Consider the following 20,078-nt stretch of genomic DNA (forward strand, 5'->3'; position numbering starts at 1 on the left):
GAGATACAGATGCATGAACAAGCAAATTAGAATACACTATATCTACAGCAATAGAGACATGAGGGAGCTGCTGAGAAAATCCAGTAGCTAACAACTAACTAGCTCGCAGAAATCATGGAAGGCTCCCCAGAGAAAGTGCCAACAGAGCCGAGCCTGGAAGAATAGATCTCAGATTGCCAGAACAGGTAATGTGGGGAATTGTACCAGGAGGTGTTAAGAGCAATCTCAAGGTCATGGAGGCAAGAAAAGTCTGGAATATTCTGGGGAGTGGGAGAAGTTGAACGTGTGGCTAGAACGCAAGTTTGTGGCATTTGCACCGCATTTTGCAGGATTGCTGATTTTTAGTTTGCTGAGTTTTCAAGAGCTCACCTTAGATGGCATCAGCTTTGAAAACATATGAATGCATTTTAATATCAAACAAGATTAGGTTAAATATACTGGCTCTGTTCTCTCATGTGTATATCTCTTGTATGTCCCCAGTTGAAATGTCCATTGTACATCATTCATTCTTCTGTTCATTTATTTAAACACAAATGTTTATTGAGAAACTATTCTGGGCCAACAAAGGCACAGAGAGGTGAGATTTTCCACATTTACCCAGCTAAGTTCATCATAGCAACTGAGAGGAGAATTCAACTCTCAAAGCCCACACTCCTTCTACTTACACCAGGCATTATACAACATGAATTTGTCTTTTGAGAATAAAGGAAGGAGCTAGCTGTTCATGGAAACTGAATTCTTTCAACTCTGAGTTTTGCTTGGCTTTGGTAATAAACATTACTAAGGAAGTATCTCTTCCTGGGTCACTTCTGCCTGTTTATATCAGAAGGCTTGATCAATGAGCAAAACAGATGAAGACTCCTGTCCTTGGGAAGCTTACTGTACAGTGTAATTACTCGGAATTACCTGTTCAAAATGACTTTGCCTTCCAGACAGTAAGCGCAATAAAGGTTGGGTTTATGTCTATTATTTGATGATGGACTTACTACAGTGCCTAGCACATAGTAGAACCATATATATATTTTTAAACCTTTCCAGTCTGCATCCATCATCCCAGAAGTAAATGACAGCTGGCAAGCTATTCCTTGCAGGCTAATCTCATGTCCTTTGAGAGGGCTCTTAATGCATTCCACACTCATATAGCAGCCACAGTCATAAATGTGCTTAAAAATAAACAAACAGAACTTTGTTCTGCTGGGCTTTATGAATGCCATGATTATATGGGCAGAAGTGACCCATGAGGAGAGACTCCCTTGGTAGCATTTACCACCAGGGCAAAGTGAGGCTCAGAGTTGGAGGAACTCAGGTTCCATGCATAGCTAGTACTTTACATTCTTTCCTTCATCTACCTAAGGAGAAATTCATGCTGTATGATGCTGAGCAATAAGTGGAAGAAACATGGGTTTGGGGGTTGGTGCTCTCTTCTTTCATTTGCTATGATGAATGTAGCCAGATACACATGGAAAAATTAATCTCTTTGTGCCTTTGCTTTCTCATCTGTAAAATGCCTGACTTGAAGCTCAGGTGAGAGCATTGAATGAAATAATATATTGAAAGCATCTGGCCCAGTACACCCAGCACAGCATCAGACTGTAATAGACTCAAAAATGATCATTATCATTACTGTGGTTTACACTTTTGGGGAGATGTGTTAGGTCTTTTGGGTTTTGTAGAAAGAATCTAGGACCTAGAGACAGGGGATTTAAGTTCTCATCCCGGCTCTGTCACCCGTGAGCTGTGTGATATCAGCTTAGTTACTGAGCCTCTCTGGGCCTTGACTCCTCATCTGTTAAAAAAAGAGGTTGGTCCAATAATTTCTACTTAAATTTTTCTCTTAGCAAAGTGCCCTCCACTCAATCCCTACTTGCTAATGGCATCATTCAGCCTCTCTTGGATAACAACTGCCAAGCCTCTATAGCTACCAAAGTAGAAAATGGTGATCCATCTGGGCAAATTGGAAGGAGCTGTGTTTCCTCTGGGTAGACCCAGCCCCATGCTGGAGCTGCCTGGGGAGCTGTTTGGAGGCTGTATTTTGGCCCCATTTTCTCCCAGCCAGGGTCTATAGTGCAGTGTACAACCTGACCCACCATGCATTGTGGCTTTGGCCTCCTCACTGGTCTCCCGGCCTCCAGACACACCTGTCCTAATTCAGTCCTTCTTCCACAGTACTTCTAGGGAATCACTTCCCCACTGAACCCTAAGCAGGATTCACTCTTCTTCCTGCACAAACCCTTCACTGGCCCATTTTGGCTTCAGCATAAAACCAAGCCACTTTGCCAGGCCTCATACAAGCTTTTCCTCTCTCAGTGGGGCACCGTAAGTGCACACGTGCACCGTAAGTCTGCAGTTCCCTGGACATACAATGCTTTTCCTCACTGCAGAACCTATGTACACAAGGCCCCCTCAGCTCAGAATGCCCTCTTCAAGTTTCTCCTCTGTACTCTTCACCCATGCTAATGCCCAGACACCCATCAAGACTCAGCTTTGTGTCAACTCTTCCAGCAATCTTTCTGTAACCCCAATCCTTAAGACAGACTGGGAGCCCCTCTACCGAGCCTTCATTCTTAGCACAAAGCTACCTCTTCTAGTGAAGGGCCTCATGTTATAATTGAGGAAACTGAGGCCTAGACAAGAATCACAAGACCAGCAGCTGGCACTTATTGATGGCTGTGTGGATGGCAGCCACCCTAGGATGTGGGTATTGGCATTTCTAGTTTACAGCTGGGGAAGTTGAGGTTCTGAGTGGCATCTACTCTCCGTGGCAGTAGTTCTCAAAGTACAGTCCCAGTCCTGCAACAGAAGCATCGGCATCAGCATTAGTGGGGAATGTAGGAGAAATGCAGACTCTCCAGCTGACTCCAGACATATTCAATCGGAAATTCTTGGGGTGGGCCCAACCATATGTGTTCAAAAAGCCCTCCAGGTAATTCTGATGAATGCCAAAATTTGATTAAAGTTTGCAAACTACCGGCCTAATATTATCCAGCTGGTCATGGATGAATCTGGGATTTAGAACCATATGACAGATAGTTAAAGAAATTAATAAGTTTATGCTTTTAACTTTTATGCTGTGACCACCTATGGGCTTTTCTCAGTGAGGCCTCCCCTGGTCACCCGATTTAAAATCACTTCTCCCCTCCTACCATCCACTGCTAAGCATTTCCTATCTCCTGCCCTTTCTTTTACTCAATAATACTTCCAAGTTGGCATACTACACTTTTTAAATATTAGTTTACCATTTATTATTTGTCATAGTAAGATTGGGCTGCCGTAACAAAATAGCACAGACTGGGTGGCTTAAACAACAGAGATTTAGTTTTTCACAGTCCCGGAGCGTGGAAGTCTGAGGTCAAGGTTCTAGCATGGCCAGGTTCTGGTGTGAGCCCTTTATCCAGTTCACAGACACGTGGCTACCTTCTCCCTGAGTGTTTATATGGCTGAGTGACAGGGCAAACAACCTCTCAGATGTCTTTACCTAGAAGGGCACAAATCCCATCATGAGGGCCCTGTCCTCACGACCTCATCTCATACTAATTACCTCCTAAAGACTCCATCTCCATATGCTGTCACAATCGGGTTTAGGGCTTCAATGCATGTAGCGGGGACCCAAACATTCAGTCCACAATGATCTCCTTCTATCTGAATGTAAGCCCCAGCTGGGCAGGCGTTTGTCTCTGTAGTTCACTTGCTAACTGTTAAATCCTTTGTGCCTAGAACACTGCCTTACACATAGTAGGTATTCAATGTATACTTAGAAATAAATGGTTACATAGCTGGTTGGTGACACAGAAGGGAGACTCACTGAAGTCTACTTATTCACACTTCAATACATTCCCTATGCCTCCCCAAATCTTTGCCTCCTTTTTAGTGGTCTCGTGATAGCAGCTCTCTCCTTCCTAAACAGGTCATTTTCCAGTATCATTCTTTTACCAATCATCACTTGCAGGAAGAGGGTTTTTTTTCAACCAGCCCTGCAAAGCGGTTACCCTAGGCATGATTTAGCTAATTTACTCAGCGCTTTGTCTTAATGGTTCACCAAGTGGAATTTTTTTTTCAGTAATGACAGTAAATGCATTTGAAATGTAGATATCGACCCAGGCGATGCTGTATATTTGGTTCATCAAATTTTCATGTTAATATTAAAATTCTTTTTTTTTTTTTTTGGTGGGAAGGGAAAAGCCAAAGTGTTGATTCACTGTGGCATACACTTTTCCAAATGAAAAGAGAAGGCTTTAATCAAGCATCCTTCCATGGCTACTGCCACATAATGGGAGATGAGAGCAAGAGAGAGGGAAAGAAACCAGACTCCTTTTGGAGCTATCATGTTCCAGTCATGGCCCTCAGCTATACACAAAAATGTGCATGGGATACTTTGCCCTGCCACCCTCAGCCAAAAGTAATGTCGTCATCACTCCATTATTTCTCTCAAAATCTTTCCAGAGTTCCCAGCTGCCTCAGTCATCATCAGAGATTCTCCAACTTCTGCTACAAGATTAAAACAATCCCCACTGTTTTTCACTTGATTTATCACCTCCTCAGTAGTGCTTCCTTGACCACCCTATCCAAGTAGGCATCCCATGTTCTTCTCTATTATCATCCTGGTTTTTCTTCCTAGTACTTATCATAATCCATAACTCTTTTGTTCATTCATTTTTTTTTTGCTAGTTTATTTTTTATCGGTTTGTTGTCCACCCTTAGGTAAGCCAAGACTTTAGAGCCATAGCTAGTTTTTCCTTCCTGGAGTAGAGATGGAAAGAAATATCAATTTATTTCACATTAATTTACTTGCTACACACACTGACCTGATTTACTGTTTGCAACAACTCCATGATGTGGGGAACGGCACCACTACTTTGTCAATAAGGCTGTTGAGGTCAGAATAGTTAAAGGATTTGGCTTGCAAAACATCAGATAAGTGAAGGGTCTTTAGTTAACAATCAGTTCTGCCCATCTCCAAAGTAGAGCTAAGCAACAAAGCCTATAGTACTTGGAAGCTAGCTGACCTCTGTTCAAATTCTGGCTCTGACCCCTACCAGCTCTGTGACCTTGGATGAGTTACTCAACTTGTTTTAATTTCTCCACTTGTGAAATGGGAATAATAATAGGATTTACTTAATGGGGAGGTAAAATTTGGAGAATCAAAAATATAAAGGATGTTGAACAATATCTGGCACATGATAGTTACACATTTTAGCCAGTGTTTCAACTTCACCATGCTGGCAATTCATAATTTCTCACATTTGAGTAGGTTTTATAAGACACTCTACTTTAAGACAATATTGGCAACAACCCCCAAGCCCACTCTCAATACACACACACACACCATTTCCCCTATTTTCCAGATGAGGAAACTAAGAACTGGAGATTTTCTACCACTTGCTCAAGGTCGGAGAGCTAAGAAACTGGCAGAGTGAGGATGAGGTCCAGGGCCCCTGGCTCCTTCTCCAGTGGTCTGCCTCCTCAGGCCAGAATTTATATGGGCTCTATGCTTCGAGGTTGCATTTATGGCCTTAAGCTGCCAAGACTTTTCCAATTCCTTGAAGGAACTGACCTAACAAACAAACGAAAAACTATTAAATGCAGTAAGTCATTTCTCTGCTAAAACAATGTGGTGAGAGATCCCATAAAAGAGGGGCTGATGAGCAGATCAGAGTGTAGAGATCTGAGCACCCTGTGCACTCTCCCAAGTGGGCAAGTGAGGTTCTTTTGGGCCCTGCTGGTATCTCCCCATTGGCTTTCTGTTATCCTTCATTGCAGGACCTTTGTGTGTGAGCAGCAAGACTGGTGGCTTCCTGAACAGTGTGATTGGAAAAATTCTGCCTTTCTCTTTAACCCAGTATGTCTAAAATAATCTCTTCAATCAGACTGTCAATTCCACATTCAAGACACAGTCAGGATAAAGCACTGCCCCTCAATTATCCTGCCAACGGGGCAGGAGAAAGTTTTCAGACTCACTTTTGAAAGATGGCCCTGCCTATTGGCGGCTTTCCTTCACTCTATGTGCCAAGCAATCCTACAAAGTGAAAGGGAAAAAGACTCATGTTTTACTTTGGGAAATTTCTGTGTTCCAGGGACAGGTAGAGTGTTTTGTGTATATTGCTGTATATCATTTAACCCTATGTCGACACTGAAATATTAGTAGTATTGATTCTTTTTGATGCATAAAGAAACAAACTCAGAAAGCTTAAATAACTTGCTAGGGGTTACATAGTTCATATTTATGGGTCTAAAATTCAAACCCAGGCATGCCCAGCTCTGAAGTCTGTGCTGCTTCCATGACAACAAAAATGACAGATCATGAGCTTAGCAGTTTGGCTTTCTGTTGACTATGCAGGTACACATGCAGCCTTTTCTTCCTTATTGGGCTACTCAAGATGGTACAAGATGGTCTCTGTTTAGACCTTGAGTCTGTTTGCTTGGAGGCTAGGCATTATACTTAGTTTCTGGAAATCTGCTCTCCTGACACCTAGAATTCAGGAGGGCTCAAGCTGGAAGTCCTGACCTGTTTTGACTCCATGTGACAGTTTGTTTCTATTAAAACTCATGTCATGTGCATATCAATGTCAATGATTTTGCACCATTCAGCCCTGAGGTGGGGCCCCAGGAGCAGTTTTCTGGGTCCTTCCTTTTGAGGGTAAAATGACCAAGAGAAAAATGTGTCTGTGGTCCTCCTAGCATCCCAGAGGCTACTGGGGGCTCTGCTATGGCTGGACCATGTGCCAGTTCTGGGTTCTATATCAGGGGATTCCTGTCCATGAGCAGGTGGCATGCTCAGCAGCTCATTCCTACATCATTATCATCTCTGAGTCTTGTTTTCTTTTATCCACAACCCAAATGCCTTACCTTGCACTTCTACTGATATTGTGTAGACAACCAGCTTTTTAACGCCCTGAGTCCCTCCATCTCTTTCCTTAGCATTTTTTTCTTTGTCTTTTTAAAAAAACAATATTTCTTTCCACTGTCATATTATAGTCATGCTTCTCAGCCCACCAAAGCCTTGAAATGTTATTTGACTCCCAGGTGTGACTCTTGACTTTTGTGCCCTATCTCTACTCTCAACAGCAAGCCGCAGACATCCACAGCCATATGTAAAGCTCTGAGCGGTCTTCTCTTTTCTCCCATGCCATCCAACATAAAGCCTCACAATGTAAATCCTGTAAATCTGATCTCTCTGGAAGTCAAATGAAGTGTCCTGAACATCAATCATATGTCAAGCACCTGCTTTCTCTTAGGCTATCTTAATTGTGCCTCAGTGCAACCCAGAGAGGTAGGAATTTTTTGTACCCATTACATAGAAAAGAAAATTGAGACTCAGAGAGGTTGAATAATATGGCCTCACTCATACTCCTGAGGGTCAGAGTTAGGACTGTGACCTTTCTTTGTCTAATTTGAAGGTCAGGTCTTTCTATGACAAAGTACTGGCTAGCATTCAAGACCTTCATACTATCCTGACTTGTTCTGCTTTCTGGAAGAGCCAAGTATTACAATATGCTATTCTTTGTCATGTTGTGACCAGGTTGAATATTAAAGCAAGGTATGTCAACTTTATGCCTCAGCAGTCACTCTGTAAAGCAGCACGAAACCACACATAGCCACAAATACAAATTTAAAATGAACCATAACTTTACAAGAGACGTTTTAGAACTTACAATCAAAAAGCCATTTATTAACAGTTCCATCCACACTCACCAGTTAGATGGCCCTGCCATTTATCTGCTTGAACATCAAGCAGTTCTACAACTATTATTTTAATTAATTAATTCAGCCCTTTTATCTCAAGAGTGGGCCCTGGGAGACACCTGGCTTATTTTCACAGCAGTCCCTGATGCTCAGCTGTCAAGCTGCATCATGACTGGCACTCCGAGCTTCATGCAAGGCCAAGCACTTAATCTCTTTAACAGAGACCTGTCATCACTTGCTTTTACTCCAGCACGGTCCCAGTCTATGTTGAGACACAATGTCTCATGCACCTGTCCCTGCCTTCCCATTGTAACAGCCACCGTATGGGTTCAGACCCTTCTCAATTCCTCTCTGCATCATTGTTCCTGCAATTCACTGAGAGCCTGCTCTGTGCCAGGCACCATGCTATGCATTTCATATTCCTCTTCTCTCATCCACAAAACCACCAGGCAAAATAGGACTATCATCCCCATATCCCCCAAAAGGAAATGGAGTCTTAGAAATGTAAAATGACTTGTGCAAGATCCCTCAACTAGGAAGTTGTAAAGCCAGGACTGGAAGTGAGCTCTATACTGACTTCAGTGATTGTGATTCTTCCACTCTTCTGCATTGTCAGAATCTTGCTTTTAATATCTAATATCTAGGAATGAAAGATATAAGCTAGCTAGGCTATATACTATGTAAAGGGGTAAAATAGAAAAGAGGGCCTTCAGAAAAAGCATGGCAGAGTGAGGGCCTGCTAAGGGGAGATAAGACATATCAAAAAGCCAAAAAACCTGTTGAGCAGTCTTCTATGGATGTACTGTGTAAATTATCTTTACTCTCTCCTTTGTGGACTCTTCAGTAAATTCTGTTTTGTTCCTGGTATTTATTTACGGTATATTTATTTGGTGGTGGTGGTACAGCAGGTGTTCAGGGCTAACAGGAGAAGGAAGAGACAGTGGACAGTTGGATTATATGTTGATTTAAAACAGTATATGATTATTGGCCATATGTATGTCTTCTTACATGTGGGCAACAATAATGAAAAAATTGTCAATATATCACTGATGATTAGGGAAATGCAAATCAACACCATGATGAGATACCATCTCACACCAGTCAGAATGGCTATTATTTAAAAGTCAAAAGGTAACAGATGTTGGTGAGTCTGTGGAGAAATAGGAACACTTACACACTGTTGGTGGGAGTATAAATCAGGTCAGCTATTGTGGAAGACCGTGTGGCAATTCCTCAAAGACCTAAAGACAGAAATACCATTTGACCCAGCAATCCCATTACTGCGTATATACCCAAAGAAGTGTAAATCATTCTATTATAAAGACAAATGCATGCATGCTCATTGCAGCACTATTCACAATAGCAAAGACATGGAATCAAACTAAATGCTCACCAATGATAGACTGGATAAAGAAAATATGGTACCTATATACCATGGAATACTATGCAGCCATAAAAAAGAACAAGATCATGTCCTTTTCAAGGACATGGATGGAGCTGAAGGCCATTATCCTTAGCAAGCTAACACAGGAAGAGTAAACCAAATACTGCATTTTCTCACTTATAGGTGGGAGCTAAATGATGAGAACATATGAACACATAGAAGGGGAGAAACATACACTGGGACCTATTGGAGGGTGGAGGTGGCAGGGTGGGAGAAGGGACAGGATCAGGGAAAATAGCTAATGGGTACTAAGCTTAACACCTGGGTGATGAAATATCTGCACAACAATCCCCATGATACAAGTTTACCTATGTAACAAGTCTGCACTTGTACCCTAAATTTAAAATGAAAGTTAAAAAAAAAAAAGCAGGTGAAACGGTGATGGTTGCAGGGGGCAGGAGGGGGAGTTCCCACACCTGGATGAGGACGGAGGGCATTTCAAGTGAGGATACAGTTTGTGCAAAAGTCCAGAGCTGTGATGAGGCCCACACTTCCCAGCCACATATGTTCCTGGGAATATGATGGTTTTGGTTTTCAGGAGGATCCTTTCTCCACAGAAGATATGAACTTACCTGCTTTTGTTCAAAAGGCTATATAGGCCTTTCATAGTGACTTCTGACCAGTTTTCAATCCCAAGCAGTAGCTTTACAAGTTCTGCCTTTTACATTTCCCCCATGCTGTTAAAGCATTAAAAAAAAAAAAGTAGAAGAAAAAAAAAGAAATCCAGCCATTTCAAGCCCATTGCCTCTTAGCCTCTTAGCTGCCCTAGGGGGTGCCACCTCTAAGCTGAAACCTTCTGTAATTGTTTGGGGCTCACTGGGCCTCCCAATGACACCTTCATTTAATGCCATTACAGTCTGGCTCCAGGTTCTTAAAACTTGGTACCTGTGCTCTTTGCTTCTGTTGCCAGAAGGAATTGCTCTTAAAAGCTATCCTTTATGCTACTAAATTAGTTCTTGCTACTGCTTTGTATATCCAGGTAAGATGGGACAGTCGAATCCTTCATTCTTTGGGTTGTGGAGGCAGTTTGAAGCATGTGTCAGAGTGTTTCCCAAAGCATGTCCTGTAGAACACTGAGCCCGTGACATCAGCTTCCAAATGTAAGTTTAGTAGTCAAATATTTTTGGGAGATGTGGTGTAATGCATCCCAGCCTGAGAGATTCCTAATGCATATTGGCAGATTAAAGGCATGGAGAAAAGGCCTGCAAGAAAAAAATCTTTTTAACCCAGTGTTTCCTAAACTTATCAACAAATAGGGAATCCTATTTTTGCGTTATTCCTGCACCCTTTGGTAAGTGCTGCTCTAGGCAATAACAACCCCTTCCAGGTGTATGGTATCTAACATTTTACATTCAGTTAGAGCAATACTACGAGGAAAGCAGTATGACTTGCATTTTATGAGTGATGACATTGAAGGGCAAAGATGTTAGTGACTTGTGCTAGGGAATACAGCTGGTAGGAGGTAGTTGAAAATTAGGGTCTCTGTTTTGTAGGGTAGGGGGTCTTCATCATCAAGCAACAGGGCCTTTTTGTTGAGGCCATTTTCACCCTTCAAGGGTGGTCTAGACCATATACATACATATACACACATGCATGTGTACACACACACACACCCAAAATGTGCTTTATCAATAGTCAAGTTATTATTACTTCAAAAAATCCCACTATGGGGTAAGTGGGGAAAGCTAAATAAAGAAATTCTTATTTAATGCAGAGGAAGCTGGGTGCTTCATATACATTACCTCATAAATGTTTGAACTAATTGTGAGAGGTAAATATCTGTATCCCCGTTTTATAGAGAAACACATCGAGGCTCAGAGAACTTAGGTAACTTTCTTGGTGTCACAGAATACCAAAATGCTCAGCCAAGCTTCACGTTTATGTTTGATTCCAAAACCCATTCTCTGTCCTTTTATCCTACTACCTTTTGCTAGTGAATGTCACTATTCCTCTTAGCCTAGAACCTAACAGAGGAAGCTAGATTTACCCAGTTGCCTCTGCAGAGTAAAACGATCTGTGTTCCAACAGGTGGTTTAGATAAACCTCATTTTTCCTGGTGGTTTGAGAAAAATAAGAGTATAGAAAATTAGTAACTCTGCTCTAAAAGGAGATCAAAGGGAACTGATGCTTAAATGGTTTGACAGTGTTATGCCCCACCCTGGAAGGTGGATTTGGGACTTTATCCCTTAAACAAAAAGAATAGTTGGAGCCTTATTAGGGAACTGAGCAAAACTAACCAATATAAGGGCTCGGACACTGCTCAGGCCAAGAAGTTGCCAAGTTGTGTGGAAAAGCAGCTCATAGCTAGGAGAGGCCAAGGCCAAGCTGTATGGGAAAAGCCGAGTCAAGAGGTAAAGGCTGAGGTTTCTAGTCTGGGCTGTGCATCCATAGAGTATGGGATCTTGGCAAACCTCTTAACTCCTCTTGGCCTTAGTTTCTCATATTTAAAATAAAGGGGTGTGAAAAGATGCCCAGAGATGGTAATTACTACGGGGGAGGGGAATCAGGTTTCTGCCTGGAGGCCAGAGGAACCCAGTGTCTGCTCTGTATTGTCTCCTCTGGCCTCATTCTGGAAAGAGGCCTTATTTTAGGTCCCCCAGAGGGGAGAAGGTTTGGTGACCTCAGCCTCCCGAAATGAACACAGAGGGGAGTCCCATACCTCACCATACCTCATGTTTAGCACAGAGGGCATTGGGAACAACAGACCAGGGACCATAAGGAGGCTCAGCACATGGGAGGTTGGGGGCTTTTCCCCACTGGTTACTTGGTTACCTGAGTTTGTGTCCCAGGTGGAAAACCTGCAGAGTTTGCTTGCTGTTTGTCTATTCGGGGGTATGGTTTGTGTGGAAGTGCAGGACACACTGCTTTGGATCCTGCATCCTACTCTCCAGCTAAGTGGGTTGTGGTCATGCTAAAGAGGGAGGGAGGCAGGATGAGGCCCTGGGACTGTGAGGAGAAGGGAAGGCAGGGTTGCCAGCATGGGCCTGGGAAGGGTCTGTAGGCTTGAGCAATAGAAACTTCCAGAGGCCCCCACAATGAGTGATTGGATTAAATGATTTCTCAGCCCCAACCCAGCTCACACATGAAGTGTTGATTTCATTTCCCTACCTTCCATGAGCAATGCAGCAAACATCAGCACCACAGATGTGCTCAGACTTGAGCCTGACTCACAGAAGAGAGTCTGGGGCTGCCAGGCTTCAGACACCAGGTTATAATCAGCTTCTTCCCAGGCGCTGCACACATGAGGCCCATGCCATGGGCAAACAGTGCTTGGGGTGGTTCAGGCACTGCAGAGACCATGGAAAGTTCACCTGACAGAAAAGATCTGGAGGGACTCACCTCACAGATCCCTCAACAGAGCTAACAGTGTTCTTTGGGCCCCTGTTACTATTTAGGTGAGAGTTGCAAAGGCAGCCTCTCCTAGATTACAAAGTGTGGGTGGAAGTCATCAATACTTCAATAGTACCAGCTGTTGGGACCTACCCTCAGGCCTCTCTTACACCCTCCCTGCCAGGCTCCTAGCCATCCTACCAGGGACAGTTGGCAAGTGCTTTTGCCTTGGGGCTGGAGGTTGGAAATACTGTCAGCAGTGCTGTCAAGGTGAAGCTAAAATACAGCATCTCCAGGGGACACCCAGGCTGTGGACCATGGCAGAGGCTGCAGCGAGGAGCTCAGCATGCAGAATCTGGGAGGGCAGGGATGGGCCCAGTGGAGTCTCCACCACCCAGTAGTTCCTTAAATTGTTGAACGTCTGATTAGTGTGGAGAGGTGGTGAAGGAGGGGCCACTGAATGGGTCTTAGAGTGCAATGGGAGAGATTTGGGAAGCAGAGGTCTTTGGAATTTGGTTTTAGAGAATTAAGGACGAATTAAGGAAGGAATAATTTCTGAGTGCCTACTCTAGGGGACACACATGAGTTTGACACCTCACATGAGTTACTCTCCTTAAATCCTAAACAAGAATTATTATTATCCCTCCTTATGAGCTGAGATTTGAGAGGCTAAGTGAATTACCCAGAAACAAATCATTTCTGAGTCAAAAAGGCAGGATTCAAATCTAGGTCTTCTGATTTATCTGCCTTCATATAGTTAGGTCATTATTTTTCCCATTTTATAGAGAAGACTGAGGCCCAGAAAAGCAACTCATAGCTAGGAGAGGGCAAAATGGAGACTAAAATCCAGTAATCTGGCTTGATAGCTTTGCTCCATTCATGGACTGCTTGATGTTCTCCCAGGACATGCAGGTCTCCCTCACCCAGGTCGGCACTGAGTGTACTCACAGTTTGTCCTGTTCCCATGGGGGCTGGGACTCACCCCACCCTGCAGTCCTCATCTTCTCCCTCATCTGTTTAGGTAGCCTCTTTGGGGAGGGCAGACATCTGGCTCACAGCTGGCCTGAGTGAGGCTCATGCTACTCTATACGGAAGAATGTGGTGGGCTTCATGTGTGTTTTTCTTTTCTCTGTTGTAACGAAATTGGATAATGAGCCTGGTGAATGAAGCTCCAGCCAGGGAGTGCACAGAAGCCCCAGCTCTGCCATGCTGTGCCATTGGGTTACCGTCTTTGGGTCCTGGTGTCTCCATTTGCAAGAATGTGGGGTTATGCAAAATGACACCCAAGATCTTCTCCTGGTACTGACTTTCTAGAACTCTATGTAAAACGGTTACCACACATACACCAGGAAAGTCAAGCATTCTTCCTTCCCCATGTAGTGAAATCTAAAATTAAATATGCATAAAATATTTTGATGTTTAAATCAAACCTTGGCATTTTCTATTCCCTTTATTGTTTACCCTTGTATAAATTTTTTAATAATAGTCTTCATTTTTTGAGAAAAAGATATTTTCCCTTAAAAGTGCATAGAATTTCAAACTCTTTTTGTTGTTCTTATGCATTCTTTCTTAAAACCTTAATTAAAAACAAGGAAAAAAGGAGATAAATTGGCCTAAATATAAAAAACTTTCTGGGGTTCCTGTTCATTTACATCTTAAGATAGTTAATATTTGTGTCAACCTGGCTAGGCTATGATGTCCAGGTGTTTGACCAAACACTAGTCTAGATGCTGCTGGAATGTGCTTGTAGTTGTGATTAACACTTACCATCAGTTGCCTTTAAGTAAAGCAGATTACACTCCATGATGCGGGTGAAACTCATCCAGTCAGTTGAAGGCTTTAAGAACAAAAGCAGGTTTCCCAGAAAAGGAGGAATTCTGCCTCAAGATTCAATGTGTAAATCCTGCTTGAGTCTGAGCTTCCAGCATGCCCTGCAAGTTTCCATACCTTCCCTATGAACTTTGGACTTGCTAGGCCCAACAATTCTGTTAGCCAGTTTCTTAAAACAAATCTCTATTTCTGGTCCAGTTGTGGTAGCTCACACCTGTAATGCCACAGCTTTGGGAGGCTAAGGTGGGAGGACAGTGTCAGGCTAGGAGTTTCAGACCAGCCTGGGCAACATAGTGAGGCCCCATCTCTACAAAAAACTTAAAAGTTAGCTAGGCATGGTGGCACACGCCTGTAGTGCTAGCTATTGGGGAGGCTGAAGCAGGAGTATCACTAGTGCCCAGGAGTTTGAGGTTACAGTGAGCTATGACTGTGTCACTGCACTTCAGCCTGCGTGGCAGAGTGACCCTGTCTCAAAAAAAAAAAGAAAAAGTTTTTATTTCATCTATCTATCTCTCTATCAATCATGTATGTATGTATCTATCCATTTTTGGTTTTTTTTTGTTTTTTTTTTTTTTTTGAGACGGAGTCTCTCTCTGTCGCCCAGGCTGGAGTGCAGTGGTGCGATCTCGGCTCACTGCAAGCTCTGCCTCCCGGGTTCACGTCATGCTGCTGCCTCAGCCTCCTGAGTAGCTGGGACTACAGGCGCCCACCACCATGCCTGGCTAATTTTTGTATTTTTAGTAGAGACGGGGTTTCACCTTGTTAGCCAGGATGGTCTCGATCTCCTGACCTCACGATCCGTGCCCCCTTGGCCTCCCAAAGTGCTGGGATTACAGGCGTGAGCCACTGCACCTGGCCGTATGTATCTATCTATATCCTGTTGGTTCTGTTTATCTGGGAAGCCCTGACATACACATCTGCTAGACTGGAAGACTGTTTCCACTAGAAATGTCATAGGATCCATGGTTCTCAGAAACTTTGCAGGAGTGCTGTCTTCACTTTCTGGCTACATCATATCATGGCTGGTGAATCTGGGACTCAAGTGACCTGGGTGTGAAACCAACCCCACTGATTACTAGCTATGAGGCCCGGTGTAGGCAGCACTCCCCCTGGGCCTCAGTTCCCTCATATCTGGAGCAGGGGATGGGGAATGGGGTGTGTGATGATAATGCCTTGCTCGGGGTTGTTGGGTCAGGTGAGACAATGCATTAAATCACCTGACACAGAACGTGAACTCCATGAAGAGTAAACACTACCCATATTATTCCAATGACGACTCCTCCTCTGATTCCTCCTCCTCCTTCTATCGTAATTATTAACTGGACTCAGACAACATTTATGGAGCACTGCCTGGTTGCCAAGCCCTATGCTGGGGAGCCGGTGATGGGAGATGAAAGTCAACATCTTTACCCTTCAGGAGCTGAGTCAATTGAGAGAAGAAAGCTCTGCATGCTCTGTGAGCCACAAGACAAGATGATATAAATCAAAGCTCTCCCAAGCCTTCAAGGCCCAACCCAAATCCTATCTCCTTCACAAAACCTTTCCAGATCCCCCTATTGAAAATTAATCTCCTGACTCCCATGTCCCCAGGGCCTTTGGCTTGTACCTTTCCTATGGTCCTTACCACTATTTACCTTGTGTTAGAGTGATTTATGCACATGTCAGCCTCTTCCACTAGAATGTGAATTCCTGGGGACAGAAATATTTATGAAGGGCCTTTCTGTGACTTTGACTACTGTATGAAGGACCAACATAACAACATCAATAACCCACTTCACATTTTAAGATGATTTTATGACAAAATAATTAAAATTAAATGTAATTAAAACATTTTCACATATTCATTCTCATAGCCAATAGTGTTTTGTGTGTCCATTTTATAGATGCTACGCAGGAGGCAGAGAGCTGGCTGTGACCTGTACAAGGTCACAGAACTAGTTAACAGCAGGGCTAAGCCCAGAACTTGGCCCATGTGTGCTCAGCAGTCTAAGTCTGGCACTTAACCAATGTGGCTGTGTTGTATATTCCTAGTCCCATTAAATCACCCTTAGTGAGCAATTCTGTATTCTGCTATGCATAAGCAGTTTGGCTTCCTTGTCATGAGAGTGGTTTAGTAAGTTCTCTCCCTGTTTAGACATAAAACCAAGCCAGTTGAAACAAATTGCATCATTTAAGTGCCTTTCCAGACTGGTTGTGACTCTTGCCCTGACAATTTTTAGGTCTGCAGAGGCTCCTCTATAGCAATTTTCCCCACAAAAACCATGTGGCTTCAGAGTGATTAGAGTTGGGTGTACTTGAACACTGATCTTTCCACTCTTCCTCCCTCAAACTTCTCAAGGCTTTGTGACAACATTGAGAGACAGGCTCAGTTATCTGCCATTGACAAATGAGGTGATTGAGGCTCTGAGAGGTGGAGTGACTTATGTCCCTGAAGCTGCCACTGTTAGGATTCAAACCCACATCTGTTTGTCTGTTTGGATGCTAAAGACTTTCCATTATGCCACATTGAATTCTTTTCCCTAATGGGGAGGGACTGGGAAAGCAGGGCCTGACTATTATCTCTAGTGACCAACTTCATTTGTAAGATGTCAATTATAGGAGTGATTTTTCTGGGAGACTTAGTCAGAATCATTGGATAATGACCATGAGTCAAAGATTCACTTTTGAGATTGGTACACACTGCTTGAAGGCTGGGTATGATGATATGATTTTTTTTTTTCTCTCCCAGTTTGAACACATTAATTGGCAGAAGTTTCCCCTGTGATCTTTCAGTACAACATTCTTCCTGCAGCCACACCTGACCAGTGGGAGGACTGACTAAATCCTTCAACCTCTCCATCCCATGCCTTTACATCTGCTGTGTTTCCCACATGGTTAGTCTTTTCTTTACACCTCTAACTAGGCTCCCATCTGTCAACATCCCACTGGACTGGGCATATGGACTGGCTGAACTGAGTTGATTTGTACTTTGGCAAGACCAGTCTTCATGCAATAAACATTAAGGGACAAGTCAAAAGCAGAAGATAACTAATAATGGAAGGAAAGGAAAGAGAGTTGGTGAGGGCCAGATTTGGCTCAGAAACTTGAATTTCTTTTGTTGGGCAGTACAGAGCCATGGAGGTTTTTGAGCAGAGAAGTGGACCACATGATATAACATATTTTAGGAGGGTAGATCTGGTAGGAGAAAGTAAAAGTATGAAGGCTGCTTAGTAGATTCTTAGAATAGTCTAATTACAATGTGATGAGAGCCTGAGGCAGGGAAGTAGCCGTAGACTGGACAGCAGGGATAGATGGGAGGTATTTTGAATGGGGCAGACTGGAGTCATTTTCTAATGGGGTCTCACAAAAAATGTGGCACAACACAGAAGAAAGCATACAGGCTTTAGAATGAATCATTCTGGGTTATGAATCTCAGCTCAGTCACCTGCAGGTATGTGACCTTTGGCAAGTCATGTAAACTTGCTGAGTTTCAGTTCTTCATCTGTCAGATAGTAATATTTGACAACTCAGACCTGTTGTGAAAATCAATAGAAGCGACAAACATGCAAAGATAGTCACATTGCAGAGGATCAGTCAGCGATCGCCACCATAAAGGGAGGTGGCAATGTATCCTAGATAAGGGCAGGCCTAGAAGTGTTGCCTGCTCCTTTGCAGCTGTTTGAAGTTGGGAAAATGACTGAAACTGGGTGAATCTTGGTAACAGGGGAATAATAAGAGCTCTCCCACAGATCTTTTTTAATGAATATCATATTAATTAGATAAATGTATGGGAAGTGATTAGCTTATGATGGGCACATAGGAAGCCCTCAGGTAAAGAATAGTTGCTAATATCATCATTATTAGGGCCCGATGGGCACTGCTGATTGGCTGAACCAGCTTCCATTTCTACCTCATTTTCTCTTTTCTGCTTATACTATAGAATTTCTAAATACTGTCTTTCCTAGCCTCCTTTGCGCTGGGAGTGGCCATGTGACACAGTTCTGGCCAATAAGACATGAGCACATGTCTGCTGAGGGGTGCAGGAAATGCTTTTAAACTCAAGATTAGAGGAAGAGCCCCAGTCAGTATTACCCAATTTCATTCTGCCCCTTATTCCTGCCTTAAGCTCACGGATCATGCCTGAGGCTGAGACAGACACTTCACAACCATGAAGAAAAGGCAAAGAGAATCACAAAGATGCCAGCCCAACGCTAGGAAGCTACTAGCCTACACCAATGCCAACAGCCATCCATTTATCAGACTTCTTGTCATGTGAGAAGAATGAACCTTCTGTGTGTAAGTCACTATTTCATCTGTCAAATAGTAATAATTGACAACTCAGACCTGTTGTAAAAATCAACAGAAGCGACAAACATGCAAAGATAGTCACATTGCAGAGGATCAGTCAGCGATCGCCATCATTAAGGGAGGTGGCAATGTATCCTAGCTAAGGGCAGGCCTAGAAGTGCTGCACTTCTGCTCTTTGCAGCTGTTTGAAGTTGGAGTTTTCTGCATACTTGTAGCTAAATGCAGTCTTAATTGATAAAAGAGGTAAAGGAAGGAGAGCAGAGAAAGGTCACTAGGTGCTTCAGAGCATCAACATTCCAGCTAAAGGAAACTGCTCCACGTTTTCCATATAGTGTCACTGTTTTCCCTCTTACAGGGACCTCCCTGACTGGAACCCTCACTCTCCTCTCAGCCCCTCCAGCCCCCATCTCTGCCCGCATAAATCCTTTAAGGCTCAGTCTAGGGTCACCTTACCTATGAACTATCTTAATCTCTCCATGTAGAATCAATCTTTCCTCTTTTAATTTCTGTTATAAAGACTTACAATAACCATATTCACAATTGGCTATGTAGTGTGTTATTGGTGTTCATAGCTTACTTCTACTAGTAGAAACTAAGTTCCTTTAGAGACATTATTTCTGAATAAGATACACACAATCTTACAAAAAATATTAGGTATTATTATTTTGTTCTTTAAGTATTTAGTCTATTCATTCAGTAAACCTGTACTAAGAATCTACTATGTATACCATTAGGGTTAACAACTTAATCTCTAATGACAAACAGTTTGGGCTCTATGGAACAATTTACTCAGTTTCTTTGTCTTTCAAATAGGGATAATGGTAAAAATAGAGATTTTATGAAGAATAACTGAGTTAATATCTGTAAAATATAGAGAACAGTATCTAGAATACAGAAAATACTCAGGAAATATCTATTGTTATTATTATTGTTGTTGTTTACCAAGTTATTAGTTTCTAAGAATATACTTGTTTTCTACCAAACAGTAGGACCTCAGCAAATGTTGACTGAATAACTTGTGAATAACTCGTGTATGTGTACCTCTGAAATGTTTAAAAAACTGCAAATGAAACTAATTTAAATTCATATATACTTAAGTATATTAATGTTCATGAATAATTCACATTAACAAATATGTGTTTTTCTATTGATTTTCTTTGGAGATTGCATTGAGAATTTCACAACAGCTTTTGAAGTAATTGGAGAAGCAGTGGCAACTACCACAAAGCCAGAAACAGGAATGGCTTAAGTCAATTAGAAAATTCATTTGCTTTTAAATTCAACAGTTGTCTATTCCCTGCCTGCCCTTGTTTAGCACCTAGAGAGCCTTCCACCACATGAGCCTCCAGAGTGAAAGGTGACCCTTTCCTCTGACCCACAGGAACCCCTGATAGTTTGAGCCCAACATAAGGCAGTAGCTTCATTTCCAACCCTTGCCGAGAGCCTGGGCACTGCAATCAGAAGGTCTTTGTGTAGATTCTTGTTCTGATGCTTGCTAGGTGTGTAG

The sequence above is a fragment of the Macaca mulatta genome, chromosome 14 (genome assembly GCF_049350105.2).
Source record: "Macaca mulatta isolate MMU2019108-1 chromosome 14, T2T-MMU8v2.0, whole genome shotgun sequence".
In the NCBI taxonomy this organism is placed as follows: domain Eukaryota; kingdom Metazoa; phylum Chordata; class Mammalia; order Primates; family Cercopithecidae; genus Macaca; species Macaca mulatta.